This window comes from Calonectris borealis, chromosome 6 (assembly GCF_964195595.1).
Source record: "Calonectris borealis chromosome 6, bCalBor7.hap1.2, whole genome shotgun sequence".
Lineage (NCBI taxonomy): Eukaryota > Metazoa > Chordata > Aves > Procellariiformes > Procellariidae > Calonectris > Calonectris borealis.
In genome coordinates, this window is record NC_134317.1 from 30,013,116 (window position 1) to 30,029,150 (window position 16,035).

At 45.4% G+C, this 16,035-nt stretch overlaps 1 protein-coding gene across 2 annotated transcripts in view; it reads right to left on the bottom strand.

Annotated features, from left to right (window-relative positions):
- The window catches only part of KLF7 (KLF transcription factor 7), a 63,698-nt gene that overhangs the window by 33,452 nt on the left and 14,211 nt on the right, over nt 1-16,035 (bottom strand). The gene's annotated exons all lie outside the window — the stretch shown is intronic.

Below are 16,035 nucleotides of genomic sequence, written 5' to 3' on the forward strand. Positions count from 1 at the left end.
TGTTTAAAGGGCCTGAGAGAAGGAAAGATGTGACAGAAAAAAGGGACCTACTGTCAGTTTTAGAGGGTTTTTGGCACATCTGGTCAACTGGGGCTTCCTGTGTACAGGACACCAGACTTGCACACAAACACACACACGCACCTTATTAAAAAGTAGGTGAAGATGCAAAGAGGCTGCCACATAAAAATGTGTTCCTGCATCTCCACAGCAGTGATCATCGGCACGAGGATGGGGTGAGCCTCCTACCTGAATGTATCTTATACGACGTGCCCTGAGCTAGCCCCAATAAAGCCTCCAGGCACCATCACGCTGCCCAGTGTTCTCCATAACCAACATTATAAACTTTTATTGTTTATAGAAAACCGTTTGCTGTAGTTTCAGGAGCTTTTAATGGAGTTTATTAGTGCTATTTTTCATTTCTCGCTGCCTGAAAGGCTAGCTGGTTTAACACCGCCACTGCGATTTTACAGGGACTTGGAGAAACAGACATTCTAACTAATACTTTTTAGAAACCTCTAAAAACGACTCCGCAGAGAACACTTCTAGAGATAGTAAGGAAGGGATGTTAGGCAAAAATTTTCAGCATATGGGAGCGGGTGACCCAACTACGTCTCAACCTGGAGAGTCCAGCATCTGATCAAGAAACAAAAGATTCGTATGACCAGAGGAGAGACAGAGGCTCCTGCCTTCTGGGTACAAAGGTCCCATCAACAGCAGTGAAATGAGGCCCCCACTCACTCTCTAGGAGCTATCAGGTAACTCAAGATTATTACTTTCAATGTACCCAGGAAGCAGCACTGCTGGTTGCAGGTACAATTTGTTGGGATGACTTTCAGAGTTCAGAACTGAATTTGTCAGACAGTTATCTGTTGTTTCTTTTTAAAGTAATAGCTGATTATAGACCTGAGCTGTAGAGATGGATTTGGACAAAAAGCAATAAAATGGCAACAGAGACATGCTATACTTTAGCGTGTAGGTTATCTTCAGTGGCATGACACTGTATATATGATGTGTCTGCACACAGGCCTGGAGGTGGGACACTTACCAGTTAGTATTCTTGCCTTAAGTAACCTTTCCATGTTCTTCCTTAAGTAACCTTTCCAAGTGCGTTTCTGGGAGGAATGGCTTCAGCTGGGGATCTGGTCTCTCCCCAGATGAATCCTAACATGTTTTGGGGGGTGCTTTCCAAACATGCTCCTCAGTCTTTCAGGAATAACCCCCCTCACCAAAAAAGACAATGCTTTTGAATTCCCCACGTCATGCAATTTGGGCTTTCTGGCCCACTTAGCCTTCACCCAGTGGGGCAGAAACAGGTTTAGGGCCTGAATAAATAAAAGGCTTCCAAGGGAAAAAGCAACCGTAATCACAAATGAGGGATGGAAAGGGGGGAAAAAAAAAAGAAAGAGACAGGGACTCAAGGCCATTAAATCTGATGACAGTGACATGAAATTTCAATTGCTGCAGGATCAGAAAGCTGCGCGCTGGCTCCGGACTGCCCGTGGAGGGGAGGCAAGCGGGAGGTGCTGCTCCTTTAAGGCATCACTACCCCATGACAACAATAGTGGGCCTGACAGTTTTTTCCAGCTTCACCATTAATTTTCCATAAAGAGCAGTTTCTCGATGAGCCCTTTTCAGGCAAAGACTGATGCTTCAGAAACCTGTAATTATTCCTGGCTCCCCCCTCCCGCAGCCATTGCACCTGTGCCATTTCAAGACACCAGCTGGTCATGTCTTGCCTTCTGCCTCTGAAATCCAAAACCAGTGGATCAAGCCCATCTCCCCATAGAGGGGAGAAAATAACAACTCAAAGAAACAATATAACGCAGTCCCTCCCTCCCACCCCCCTCAGCCTCTCCACCAAGTCAATAGAGGGGAAGAGCCTAGCAACGCCGAGCCAGAAAAGCCCTCCACCTAATCTGCATGGCAGACAAAGCCTGGTGAGGGGGGACGGCCACAGCCCTTCCTCTACCCCCCGCCAGGGCCCTACCTGCTGCTGCGTTTGCCAGGGCAGGCAATTGCCGACAGAAACCAAGCGTCTTTCCCCATATGCACTTCCCAGCTTCTGCCAAGTACCTTACGCGACCTTCCCTCCTCCTGGCCCAAATCACCCAGGGAGTGGTGAGGCAGGGTTTTGAAACCAGCCTGCTTTCTTCACTCCTGCCCTGGCAAGGCTTTTAATTTTTAGGCCAACTAAGCCCACCCCCTCCACCTGGAGAAACCAGTCAGGCTGACACCACCAAGGTCCCCACTCCAGCCCGGTGGACCATCAGGAGAGGTAGGAGAGTTCTTTGGTCTCCATTCCCGCAAAGTCATTTGCCAGCGAGCACATCAAAAACTACCGATTTTTTGTGGGAGCAGCGGGATATTGACCACTATACACAGAGACATGAACCCAAACTGCTGGATTCAGATGCTGGTCTCCTACTTCTACTACCAACCCGTTAGGAAAATGGTCCAAGGATACCTAAGACAGGTGCGAGCTGCTCTTGCCATGCTCTTGTCATAGTTCTGTTGCATGTCCAGCTTCTCCTTAACCACGCATGCAAGAGAGGGGGAGCTTTGTGTCATGGATGTAATACATCTTACATGCGACGTTAAGTCTGACTATCCTTCGGTTGCTACGTTTCAGGCAATTTGGTGGGTATTTCTTACTCAGCGCCTGTAGGATTTACAGCAATAAAGACTTTGAAAATTGCAATGAGAAGAGGAAGATGGCTCCCTTCAGGAACACAAGAAGAAGATCCAGAAGATTGCTGATTGCCGTTTTCACAGGCGAGGGATAAAAAGTGACCCACTACTTCAACCCGTCTGTCCTGATTAACAAGGGTCATTCTCCTTGCATCTTGCTCCTCAATTTAGCCAGTTAAATTATGATTCATGGCTGACAAATAATAGGATGTGACTTTGCGAGACCCCACGTACTTGCAGAAAGCCAGCTAGCAAAGGATGGCAGTCTGGCACATGGACATTCCCGACAAGGCCTCAGTCTGATTTTTCCATTTTGGATACAATTGCAAAAAGGCTCACTTTCCCAGCAGAGGCACATTTCCATCACGTGCAAGAAACGCTGCGTGTTTCCTGCCTACACAGCGGTAACTCATAACATCTCTTCGCTCCCCACATTATACTATTATCTCAGTCCTCTGGGGCACATATAGCAGCAGAATACACATAAACTGCACACCATGACACTTCCACATGCAGCACTAGATCCTTCAGACAGTACAAGACAGCCACTGTAGTGCTGTCCTATGCCTAGTAAGGACCTACTTCTTACTTGTTAGTCCCTTCAGTGTTTGCAGTAGCACTGATCCAGGGAAATTCAGTGTTCAGTACATCTGTCAATTCAGAAAGGTATGACCTCTAATCTACCTGTATTCTTACCTCTGGAGCTCATCTAAAGCTCATCTACTGAAAGTAAAGATTATTTATCAAACACATTGACTATGCTCGCCACTATGAAATACAATGCAAGGGAAACCCAGTGTGTGCCTCTGATAGTAGAGATGTGATACATGTGTACCATTTTCAGCAGAGCTTAGCACTCACCTAATTCTGCAGCCAGCAGAAATCAAGACAGTTTTGCTACTAACTTCAACAACAAGACAAACCCCAGACTTTCCAATCCCTCCCAGACTTGCGGGTACTGTTTTGTTCAGACAACTGAAGTTTTGGGGTTTTTGTCAGCTGTCCAGGTTAAAGTGCAACCCAGAACATTCAAAATCCAGATATGAAGGAGCTGGAGTCACCACTCATGACATTTGACTTTATCACTCTTGCCCAGAGAGCAACCAGCAGGAAGGCTCTAGCTGGGACCACCGTCGTCATCAATGTGCCAAACCTCAAGGCAGTGGAGGTACCTGATGTCTCTGTCTCCCCTTTAGAGAATGATGGGGGAAAGATGCGCCCGTAGGCCAGGGGCCTCTGCAGGGACACAAGTTTGGCATCTGGGTTCAGGTCTAGACAGCTCTGGAAAACCTAATTCCAACTGATGACCCAAAATGCACTCTCAGTTCCCAGGGTATAAATCTAAACTTGCTCCAATGAATTGCAAAGAACTGGTCTCGATTGGCAGCCATGTTATATATCAGAATTTGACCCATACATACAGGCTCTTGAAAAATTGCAGGCCACTTCAGAAGCACCTGCCTATGCTGCGAAGTTTTGCACAGCTAAAGACAGGACAATTGGCAACAGTAAAGTTCTGTCAAGGCTAAAACAAAGCCCAAACACTTATAATGATTTGAGGACAGAAAGTCAGGGAAGACACCTTATCAACATGTTCACTGGGTTCCTCTGTTTTATTGATGCTGAAGTATTTTATAACATCTTGATTTTGAATTTTTCTAGCAGATCATGGGAAGTTCTTATCTGGAAGTGCTAGTTACTTCTAAGTGCCATTTTACTGCAGATATAATTGGACATCAAGCATCAATCTTGGAAGTTATCCAAAACCTAATTAAGAAGTTGGATACTTAGATTAGGCTGTGACAGAGAATGAAAATGTCGAATGTGGTTGACAAGCAGGTCTGATCTACCAGCTCTGTTTACAATACTTGAAAGGATTCTCTTTGCAGCATAATTTATACGAGCAAAGCAAAATTATACATGCAATACTGAAGGTCAAATTCCAACCTCCAGCACGGCCCCATTGCTTTCCATTGGCACATAAAAAAAGGAGCCTCATCTCTAACTTTAAATAATTGTGAAAGTCTCAAGACTGCAAAGGAAGAGAAAGCATCCTCAACCTGAAAGCAACCCAAAACAATAATTCTAAGGTCAATGCCACCGCAGTTCACTCAAGCTCAGAGCAAACATCGGCACCAGGTCCGGTGCCCGGTGTCAGTATTTCATTCTTCAGCAGAACAACAAAAGCTTTGAGCTACGGTGGCACCTGCATTGCTGATGCCAGAGGCAGATATTGAGCTGGATATCGTGGGGCAGCCCTGAACTTAAGAGGAATAACAGATTCAAAACTCACCTGCCTTCCCTGAAATGCCAAGTTATTTTTGTCCTTAACCCTAAAACAAGGTTTGAAAGATGCATCTTCTTCCCACTGCCAAAAGCCTTCATTACTTCCTGAACAACAACAAAACCCAATACTCTTGCCCATCTATTCCAAGATTGTCATCTGTTCCCACCCAGCTGCCAAAACCTCCAGCTTTTCCTCTTGGCAACCTCTACTGGGCAGTTGCTAGTTGTCAAAAATCTGCAGCACATCAGAAGCTTAACATTCGGGACAACATAAAATAAACAGGATTTTAGTATTAAAATAAGTAGTTTTGCAAAATACACTTGGGAAAATGGGAAAACTGCAGTCTGAAATGAATGAATAGTAAGAAAAAGTTTCAGGTGATAGCAAATAATTTCTATTGCAAAGGATTTAAGACAAAACTCCTAGTCATGTGCCAGCACATCTCGTCTACGTGTTATATAGTTCATTGAAAAAACAGACAGCTAAAAACACTTTCCAGGTACAACAAGAAGACACTTAATGACAGCTAACTCACGGTAAATATCTGCATGCATGTTCTTAATCCCTTGTATATATGAAGCAAACCAAGTTAACTGTACAAACAGGCTTTTGCCAAGAGCAAAAAGCAGGCACACACATACTCAGGAAAGATCATTTGATAGGCAAAGACTTGTTTTCCTGTGGTAACTTCACCATATGCCTGAGCCATCAGGCTAGTCCTCTCTAACACCAGCTGAATGGGACTCACCAGCCACCAGAGTCTGCAATGGACAAGTCTATTAACTTTTGACTACGCTACACAGGACTCAAGCCTCTGTTTGCAAATTTCTTCAATACAGTAATGGCCTGTGCCCATTCTCCCTCTTGGTCTGAGCCCAAAGAATGAACCTTTAAAGAAATGTATTTGGCCAAACCAGCCCATTCACTGTCATTCATGCACAACAGCACTCTCAACAAACACTCTCCTACCACGACCCAGACGGCTTTCTCCCTGGATGTTCTTCACAGCATTTTTCTTCAGAGCATAAAAGACGCTGAAATCGGAAGCCTCAACCACGTTCAGCAAAGATACATTTTAATGTAAAAAGTTCTGCGAATTTACTTAAAGGACAGAATCGCTACCTTCATATAAACACAAGCCATTTTTCTGTTGCTCTGGGGCATTATCAAAGGCTTTGATCAGCCTTTAAAACTCAAAGGATCAAAACCAATTTTGCCATAAATTAGCAATTTTCACCAGCAGACATGGGTGCTGAAACAAATGTCTCAAACAGGAAAAAAGTCTGAATCTATACTCTAACCAAGGAGTCAAAATCAAGATTTGTTCCCAAACTTAGTGATAATGAAATATGTCTTATCTAACAAATATTCTTTTAAATGGACAAGCCAAAGTTGTTCACTAAAAATCTGTGGTATTTGGGCTCTAAGCATAGAGAATTTCAGTGCACTGGTTGTGAGATATTGAACAAAGGACTGCAGCTAAGCGTGGCTGAATTTGATAGGCATCTAGATAAAAAAAAAGGATGAAAGAAATCTGCAAACACTGAACAAGGGCTTTGGAGGGCTTTTGTTGTTTTCTGCCTGTTTAATAAAGATAGAAGAAATATCTGCAATCGGTCACAACAACGAAAAATAGCATCAATGTCAGCAAAGGATTAAGGATAGCCAAATCAAGAATTCAAAAGTGCAGGCAGCCCATTGTGCTAGTATCAAAATATGATAAAACCCACGTGTGCTTGTACACCAGCACATGCCCTGCAGGCTGCCATGCAATCCAAACAGCAAGTAGCCATACAATGACCATGTGAGAAATGATATATACATAAGTGTGTTTCAAAATCTTTCTGAAGAGATAATTTATTTATATAACAACCCTGGATGGCTTTGAGTGAGCTGGCTAGTGGCCCTCACTGCAAACTTTTCCCCAAACTTCTTCAAGTGTGTATTTAACCTGTTGCTGTCTGGTTTGGAAGCAGCTTTAATTTAGCATTATAAATAGCAAAAAGGCACAATTAGCTCCTTGAATTGCCAGTCCTAGCTCCCAGTGAAATCAAAGGATCAGGTTCAAAGCATGCCCCCGAGTGTGGTAAACTTCTCACAGGAAATGGATATGCAAGAGCAAATGCTGACAGCTGTGGAACGTACAAAGCAGAGCAATCTTTTAGACCTCGATCCTCAATTAAGATTCATCCTTACAAAGTATTGCAGTGGGGTTACACAGCAGAATTGGATTCCTTGTAATTAGTCTGGATAGGATCATGAATGAAAAAATGTACTCTTTAGAGATGTTTCATTGACATCCAGAGATAGCTTAACATTTCCTCCTCAGTGGCTGACACAAACGTATACACCAGTTGTGTTCTCACACTCTCAAGCAACAGCATATTCGTAAGCACAATTCTTCACAATTAGCTTATTAAATTAAACCTGGAGAAGAGATGTGATCAATACACTCAATATATGCTACGTTTCATAAGAGTCCTGGGTTGTGAGTCATCTATTCTGCTCTGACCTAAAAACATATTAAACAAGAGGATGCATAACACGGAATTCCTAACCCAAAAACATGCAATTCCTCATCTAGACTTTGCGTGTTCAACATTTTTGCAGTGGGACTACTGTACGTACCCTGTACATGATGCCCATTCACTATCACATCTCATGGCTCAAAAAACCTTTTGTATGTTCCCTTTTGTATTATTTTTGGCTGTGGGGAGGAAGAGGTGGGGACCTGTCTGGGAAACAGGAAGCAGAAGGAAGGAGGGGAATGTGTTGTAGAATAAGGTCAGAACAAAAAAGAATAAAAGAGCATTTATACCGTTTCTAAACGATAATAAACATATAGGACCAAAGCCTGCCTCCAGCCATGCAGGGAGCAGTGGGCTGTTTGGCTGAAGTTTAAACTTTAATGTGAGCACAGCAACTGCCCAAGCACATTTACAAAAAGCCATTTGCTGCTTTTTTCTTTGAATTTTTTTTTTTCTTTAATCATTTGGGCAATTTGTTATCTTACAAGAGCAAGAAGATGCATGTGCTACTGTGATAAATATGTCAGTCTGGGCAAGGAAAAAAGAAGACAACAGACTTGAGTTTCACCGTCGCACCGAGAAAAAAAACTCAGACTAGAAACAAAGCAATGGGAAGCACAACGGATTCTCAGCTGGGGTAAATCAGCACAGAGCAGCCCTGATTTCATGGTTCCTGTTTACATCAGCTGAGGACCTTGCCAACACTCAAACTCCATGAAATTCTGCTCTTGATTAGCGCCATTTAACTCTGTAGCTTACGTGAAGCAGAATTTGACATGTTCTTTGACGGCTGGAGATGGTTATTTTATATTACAAATCTTGTCTACTTTATTAGGAGCAATGTAACCCAAATGGAAAAATGGGAAGAATTTAAAAACAACACCAACTTCAGACATCCCGATACTTGGATTTGCTTTTCTCTTTTTTTTTTTTTTTTTTTTAAATTTGGGCAGTCTATATGGAGGTATTCACAATCTGGTTTCTGCCACTTCTAGGACAGAGTTTTCATCATCTATGCACAGAAACAACAGCCTTCGCGCTTGAACGTCCCACTGCAGGTAAACTTGCCTCTCAAAAGCCAGGTGCCCTCCAAAGGATGCTCCCTTACAGCCAAGGGTGTTTTTCCATTGCTTTTCTTTTCTACGCTGCTCTGCCAAGGCGCTTGTTCCGAAACTCTAGCCACCAGGGATTTTGATCAGCCTCAAATCTCACAGGCAATGCACTTGGCCTGCCGTGCACCCCGATAAAAGCAGCACAGTCCTCTTTAAAAGCTAGAGCACAGTGGTAAAGCACCTGCCAGTATTGGCCCAAATGCTCAGCAGCAACCCAGGCAGCTGCCCACAGGCATCTGAGGAGACCTGTATCCCCAGAATGCATTAGATCAAACAAAAAGGAGATCTGGCAGGGCCTTTTGTGGGTATCATTAGCAACTTAAGGTGCGCTGTCAGAACTGGACGAGGCACTGCTCACTCCTCATGAAAGGATCACGAGATCAGTCTCGTGTCAGCGCGGTCTGAGGCAGGCTGTACAGCTACCGGCTGCAGCACGGCATGGGAAGCCGAAAGCTCCCGTTAAGAGCCCTGCCATTTATTGACTTGAGAAGGCTCGGCAGGTCAGATCACCAGCTGCTCAGAGTCAGCACACCTCTGTGAGCCAATTTACACAACCACGGCTCTCGTGCTGGCTCGCTTTCTTTGGTCTGTTGACTGTGGACACCCACCCAGTTGTTATGGATTTTAATATGCTGCAGTATGAAAGTGCTATTTCAGGACAAAGTTATTAATAGCAAAGCAGCCAGAAAATAGCCTAGAAGGAATGCGATGTCTTGGTATTCCCAGAAGATACAACGACTTCCCAGCATCCAAGCAGCCACCATGGTTAATTCAAGACGTTTCTGTGCACAAGACTGTCTTTTGTTAGAGGAGCTAACTATATGATAAGCCATCATGACATACCTTCATAGAAATGGCCTGTATGGGTACCTGCAGACTCCCAAGTCTGCAGAGATGACAATGCAGAAAGGCCCAAAGAGTGGTATTTTGTTACTCTAAGCAGGCTGGTGAAAAGCAGAGGCTGGGCGCTGTGATGGAGCATCAGCAGAAACAGAGGCCAGGAGAAGCTCTACTCTTCCTGAAGGTGGAGGATGGGATGGGACCTGTTTGAGCCCTGCTCAGAAACCTGTCTGACTCCAGGACTTGAGAGAGGCTCTTCTTTTCAGCCTCTCTTCCCTACAAGCACCCTCTCCTTCCCTTGTTTCTTCATGCTGCATCTCCTCAGCAACACTCTTTACTTGGGCAGGAGCCTCACACTCAAGGCAAGTCAGTGTCCCTTTTCATGCTCTCTCTTAAACCTTCTGTTTCTCCTGGCAAAATATCCCTGGAAATGTATTGGAGAATACTGTGCAAAACTGCCAGACCCTGCCTCAAGTTTATGTTGGCACCTTTCCCTCTAAAATTAATTGGGAGGGTTCCCAAATTAATTCTAGGTACATCACCGAACACAACACTCAGCACCACCTTGCAGAGATGACACCAGACGAAGGCATCTCTCTGCTGGCAAGGCTTTTAGCATCCCATCTGCCTGCACCCGCGTTGCTGAGAGGCTCTCCGTGAGGCCTTCGGCTTTCTGGCCCCATCTCTAAGTATCCTCTTTGAGTAAACCGAATTAAACTCATCTTTCCTGAGAAGAAACAGCCCAAACGATGATGCCAGGAATCGGAAGATGTCACGTTCACAGCACTGCAGCCTTACCCATTAAACCGCCATAGACAGCTCCAGCTCACTACCAAACAGGCACTGCAGGGAACTGCAGTCCCTCACCACACTCCAGAAAGGAAACAAACAAAACCCACTTACCAACAAGGAAAAGAGGAAACATACTGTAGTCATTATAATCGCAACAGTGGACATGTTATCTGGCATATTTCCAACTCAGACGTTTAAAAAATGTAGTTAGTTTACCTTAAGTGTCGTATTTTCCCCAATTTCCCTTTTCCACATCTATTTAAGCTTATATAGCATCTCCCGAGATAAGCCTGCCTTTGTGGGTTGGCTGTATACCACTCCTTCCCTCTATTGTCTTTCTGAGATGGGATGGAAATCTCCAATGTCACAGCTTGGAAGACTGTGGCCAGGCTCGCTTGGCTTGGTTTGTGGGAAGGGGAAGAGCAGGAACTGAGGAAGGACAGGCTCTCCTGCTGCAGGAGCGCGGCCCTCTTCCTCACGGTACAACCAATCCTCCCTGGCCTTTTGTTTATCATTGATACTGCTTAACTAAAACTGTTTTTAGTAGTCCCCAAAGGCAGAGTCCGTTGCCAGCTATCGTCATCCCAAAGACTTCCAGACCTCTGTCACCGTGCTTTGGTACAATCCCTGCAATAGCTATAGCAAACATTATGTTCCCCCAAGTACAAATTATAGCTTTCAGGAGCTGCAATTTTATTTTGGTTATAAACATACAAAGGTAACCTTTATGCTGGGAGAGGAGGAGCCATGCAAGAGACCACAGGCCGAGTCTCTGCTTTGCAGGGAACATTCCTGGGAGCACTTTGCTGCTTCGCCTCCAGCCGGCTCCGCTTCCCAAGCGGTTGTGCTTCCCAAGCAGCTGTGCTTCCCAAGCGGTTGCATGATATCAGAACTGAAGCGAGAGCCAAAATGCCTTGTGGTGGCCGGGGCTGCTGGAAGGATCTGCTTCAGACCCAGCAGTCCAGGAACTGGGACTCAGAAAGGGAGAGAAATGCACTCAAACCGTGCTTCTTTAGCTATAGCTGGCACTACTGGCAGCCTACGCATTCAGGACACAATTTTCCAGGCATGACTCGTGACTGGGTTGCCACCCTGAGCCCCTGCAGAATACCTCGCAGCACTTCTGAACACGTGGGCTCTGCTCAGAGTGCCCCAGAGGTGCTCTCGCCATCACCAGAACAAGTTTCAGGGGTTTTCCTCCATTTCAAATGTCTTTAACCGTTCCCTGCTCTGCAGATGTCCCATCACAACCCAGCACTGAGCTCGCGACACCTGTGAAAGAAGCATGACATCAAATTGCCCCTGCAAGCCACTGAGTGGCATTTCAGTCCTCCTGTCAAGCCTGCTAATGTGTCCCTTCCCCACCACGAGTAATGGTGCATTCCTGGAAGCAAAAACTGCATTAAAAGTCATCTTTACATGCGAGCTAAGAGCTTTCTTTGCCTCATACCATTTTTACTCATAAATATAATATCAAGGTGATCGTGTTCTTCTCAGACTACTCAGAGTGTTCTGTAAGTAAAACCTGCAATTGGCAATTTATCAGATGGAAAAATAAAAGCCACATTCGGTTTCTCCCTACACTTAAAAATCACCACGTGCAGTCTCTGAAGCAGACCGATCTTTTTAACAAGGTCATGAATATCAGCTGGGGGGGGGACACAACACAAAACCACCCTGCACATATTTTTCCTTCTACGCTGCTTTCTTACCGATGTTTTGCTCACTTTCTAAGCAAAGAGGAAGCCTCTCCTGTTCCCGTCACCCTGTGTTTATCCACATTCCAGCAGCCAGCGGCTACTCCTCCAGGCGCTCTCCAAGGGCAAACAACTGGATCTCACCGCAACGCATTTTTGAACTTGAAACACGTCCAGCTCTGAGTGGGAGTGAGGTGGGAGCCCTGAGAGCAGAAATGATAGAGGCAGCGGATGGTGGGACACCATGAAATCTTTTGAAAGCGTCACTCCTGCAGGCTAAGACAAAAAGCACAACACACCCTTCGCCTAGTGAAAGGACTGGAAAATGCACTTTAGGAGGCATAGCCTTAGGAGTCAGAATACATCCTCCCAGATGTCCCTGGTGACAAAGCAGCCCAATTTGATCAATACAGCAGCATTATTAACACTGCGCTACCTTACATGAGGATAGTCATACGTTCTTGCCTCTGCTGAGCGTGGGGGAAGGGGTGCAAACTCCTACAGCAATTCACAGGGGAAACGTCTCTCTCAAAATCATTAAGATTGCACAAAGAATCTCTTACCCATTTCCACGCAAGCTGCTTTTTTGGCAGAGCTCTGCTTCGTTAGTATCGATCAAGCTCAGGTGGAATCCCAGAAATAGTGCGTGCTTTATGTTTTTCTCAAAAAGAAATTTCGTTTTTAACGACTTAAGGATCCCTATCTTCTGGTTTTTTTCTGCAACCATGAAGACCCTTCCTTTTGGGGGCTGGGTACAGACACATAACGTAGGTGGTTAACAATAGAATGTAGCACTTTATGATTAGCAAATTTTGTAATTATGATTATGAGGATTAGGGGTTGAGTTAAGTGCATTTGGATTCAAGCAAAAGTAATGGTAGTAAAAGGGTCTATATTGCTGCCGCTCCTGAGCCCCAGTCAGAGTCATGGCCTTTCTGTGTTTGGCTCTTGACAAACGCAGTTACAGCCAATCCTGGTGAGTAACTCGGGAATTGGCAAGAGGTGGAAGGGGAAAAAAAACAGTCCTAGCTAATCACCTGCTTAACCATGGCCAGCAAATCTGAGGATTTCGTAAAAACTAGGTCCTGTGTGTGCCTCGTGACGAGTCTGAAGAAGGCTAGAGAGGTACCACCCCTATGCCAGGTGACTCAGTGTGGGAGAAAACATAGCAGAGAAGCTAGAGGCTGAGTGGTAAATGCTGACGGCATGGGAGGAAGGACTGACTAATAATAAACACAAGACCAGCAAATGGCCTTTAAAACCAGGAGAAAGACCTTCTTACCCACAAAGAGAGGTGCGTCATCCATTGCTGGAAAGAAAAACTACCACAGAAACACTGCATTGGCACCAGCCATCACTCAGCTCGGACAACACACTGTCAAAAACGGGGAAAACGACAGACTCGCTCCCCCTCCACAGGGAACAAATCCTGCTGTGAATCCCCTCTGACAGCTCTCCACCAAAAAACACCGAGACTATCAAAGCCAAACCCTGCACCAGGCAGGTGCAATGCTGAGTTTGAGCACACCAGGCCACCTCCACGCTGTGTTTGCTATGCGTTTCTCACCAGCAAAGTGTGGTGTGGTCCAGAGCTGCTGGCACAAAGTCCTCCCAGAAAGGGGTGCTGCAAAAGCGTCTAGACAGACTAAAATTAAAAAGAACAAATTATATGACACTGCCCACTGTCTGCAAACCAGGGCCAGATTCTCAGAGGTAGGAGTAAATCGTTAGTGCCGTGATCGTAGCTAGTGGAGTCATCTTAATTTACACTAAGCAAGGATCTGGCCCAGAAAAATATTCCTGTCAAGTTTGCAGCCAAAAATTCCTCTGCTAGACCACATTCCACCAGTTAAACTGCCAGGGAAGACAATTGCAGAAAGAATTTAATTAAAATGGAGATCAGGGAGCTGGTATCCTTTTCAAACTCTGCTCTCGACTTCATCTCTCCAACAACTTAGCGCTTGGGTTTCCCAATTTCCCAGCCTGTTAAGTGGGCACGCTACAGCTTCCCTGCTCTGTAAGGGCAATGGCTGTGAAGCATGCTATCTATTCAAAGCCCAACCATCAAATCAGACATCTGAATGCTCTAAACCTCTGGGGTTTGCATGAAAGGGTATGTATTTTTCTCTGCTGAAACAGCTCTGTCATTGCTCTTGGAAAACTTGAGCCTCAGAAAGGCAACTTGCAAGTTTTGCTTCCAAGACTGTGGGTGTCAGGTCCTCTGACTTATTGGGGTACTGCTGAGGGTTTTTGTTGCTCCAGGCTGCTCAAATTTGTCGGCACAGTCCCTGGTACTGAAACAGAGATAGGCACAGAGAGTACTGCTTTCCCACAGTTTTCTCATTCATATTTTCTTTCTGAACTTTAACTTTTGTACCGATTAACATCTGGATGGACAGTGGATTTTCTGCATAACCCTCTGTTTTCAACTCTTCCAGGAAGTCATTAGATGGAAGAATACACCCGGGATGTAGACCAGTGCAATCACACCATCAAGTCATAAGGATGGTGCCATGTTGTGCCTCATTGTAGCAGGTCCTTTCTTTGTTTTCACTCCTAAATTTCTGTTAAAACATTTGGCTTTTTACATGCTGGTCTGCAGGATCATTAGCAACAGCACATGGATTAGGACCCCCTTCTTTACAGTCCTTGTGTTCCACACAAAAACCCCTCATGGACACCCACAGCTTAAGAGCTTGCTGAATAAAGGGGAGAAAGATGACAGTTCCTGTGAGAAGTTTTCAGAGAGGCAGAACCAAGCGAAAACCAGCAGAGCCCCGCTGCCCGCAGCGAGCTGTACACCTCATTGCTATTTGGCAAGGCCCCACTGTTTTGTTATAACCCTGGCAGACCCTGTATGGTACGAGCAGCTTTCCTCCTGCACAGGAAGGAAAGGGAATCACCCATCTTCTGAAACACCAGGAAAATATTTCTTTGCAAGCAGCCCAAGCTGACTCAAAGGAGCAGAGACGGTTAAAAGCAGCACAGCGGACAAACACAGCAGGAAGGTCCAGAGCCTGGGGTGACCTGCCAAGCGAACCGAAGACTGCCTTGCAGTCCAGAGCAGCTAACGTTCCCCCCGGCTCAGGCAGGCTCCTTCGCCTTACGCTAGCGGCTTTGGCAAACCCTCCTTTAAGGTGGCAGGGCCAGGGCGGGAGGGAGCCACCCTGCTCAAGGCCACCACTGCCACCCACCCTGGTGGGTGGTGGCAGAGGGGGGACCTTCCAGCATTTCGGGGAGGCCTGCTCCCTGCCCGTGTCAGAGCAGCTCCCTTTGCTGAAGAGAAGGGCAGAGGTGTGCTGGGTGGGCACCGAAATTCAAGGGGCCTTTCCCCTTTAACCATGATCCAGGTTAAACAGCCACCTCGCATCCATCAACTGCAAAACCAGCCGTCTTCAACTAACTAACTAACCAACCAGCATACAGATACTGTTCCCCGAACAAAGGGCAGCAACTCACAGCGACCCTGCTCTTCCCAATATTAACACCACGTGATTTTCAACCCCACGGTGGTATTTGTGTTTTTAGGCTCTTCAAAATGCTGAGATCTTCCACCACTCACTGTCAATAGCCAGCGCTCAGAAACAGCTACCATCAAGTCAAGTCATCAGCACCGATTTGACTTCATCCCCGTTTAAAGCCTGATCTTTTTCATTGAACAAACAAAAACTTGGCAACAATTTCTTTGTTTCCGTTTACTTTGATGGATCGCAGCCCTCACAAATCAGAAAACTAAGGAAACTGATAAAAAGCTTGCATTGTGAAGAAAAGCAGGAAAAAGGGCTTAAGGAGGAAATGCTAAATTTTTTTGTGATGCCAGCAGAGAGAGGCAGTATATGAAGAAAACCACACAGGGGCAGGAAATAAATCCTTGAGATTGAATTTGGAAAAAGACAAATTAATGCATTTATGGAAGAAACAGCAACACAACACGCATGCTTACTACAAAGCAGAGATCCAGTAAGGCCGAAAAGAGACCTAGAACAGATAAGCCACAGAGAAGACCAATACAGCTTCGAGGACACATTCTTAGCATCTGATATACAGGAAAATTGGAAGGAACACAGAGATGGAAAGTATGACAAAATTGA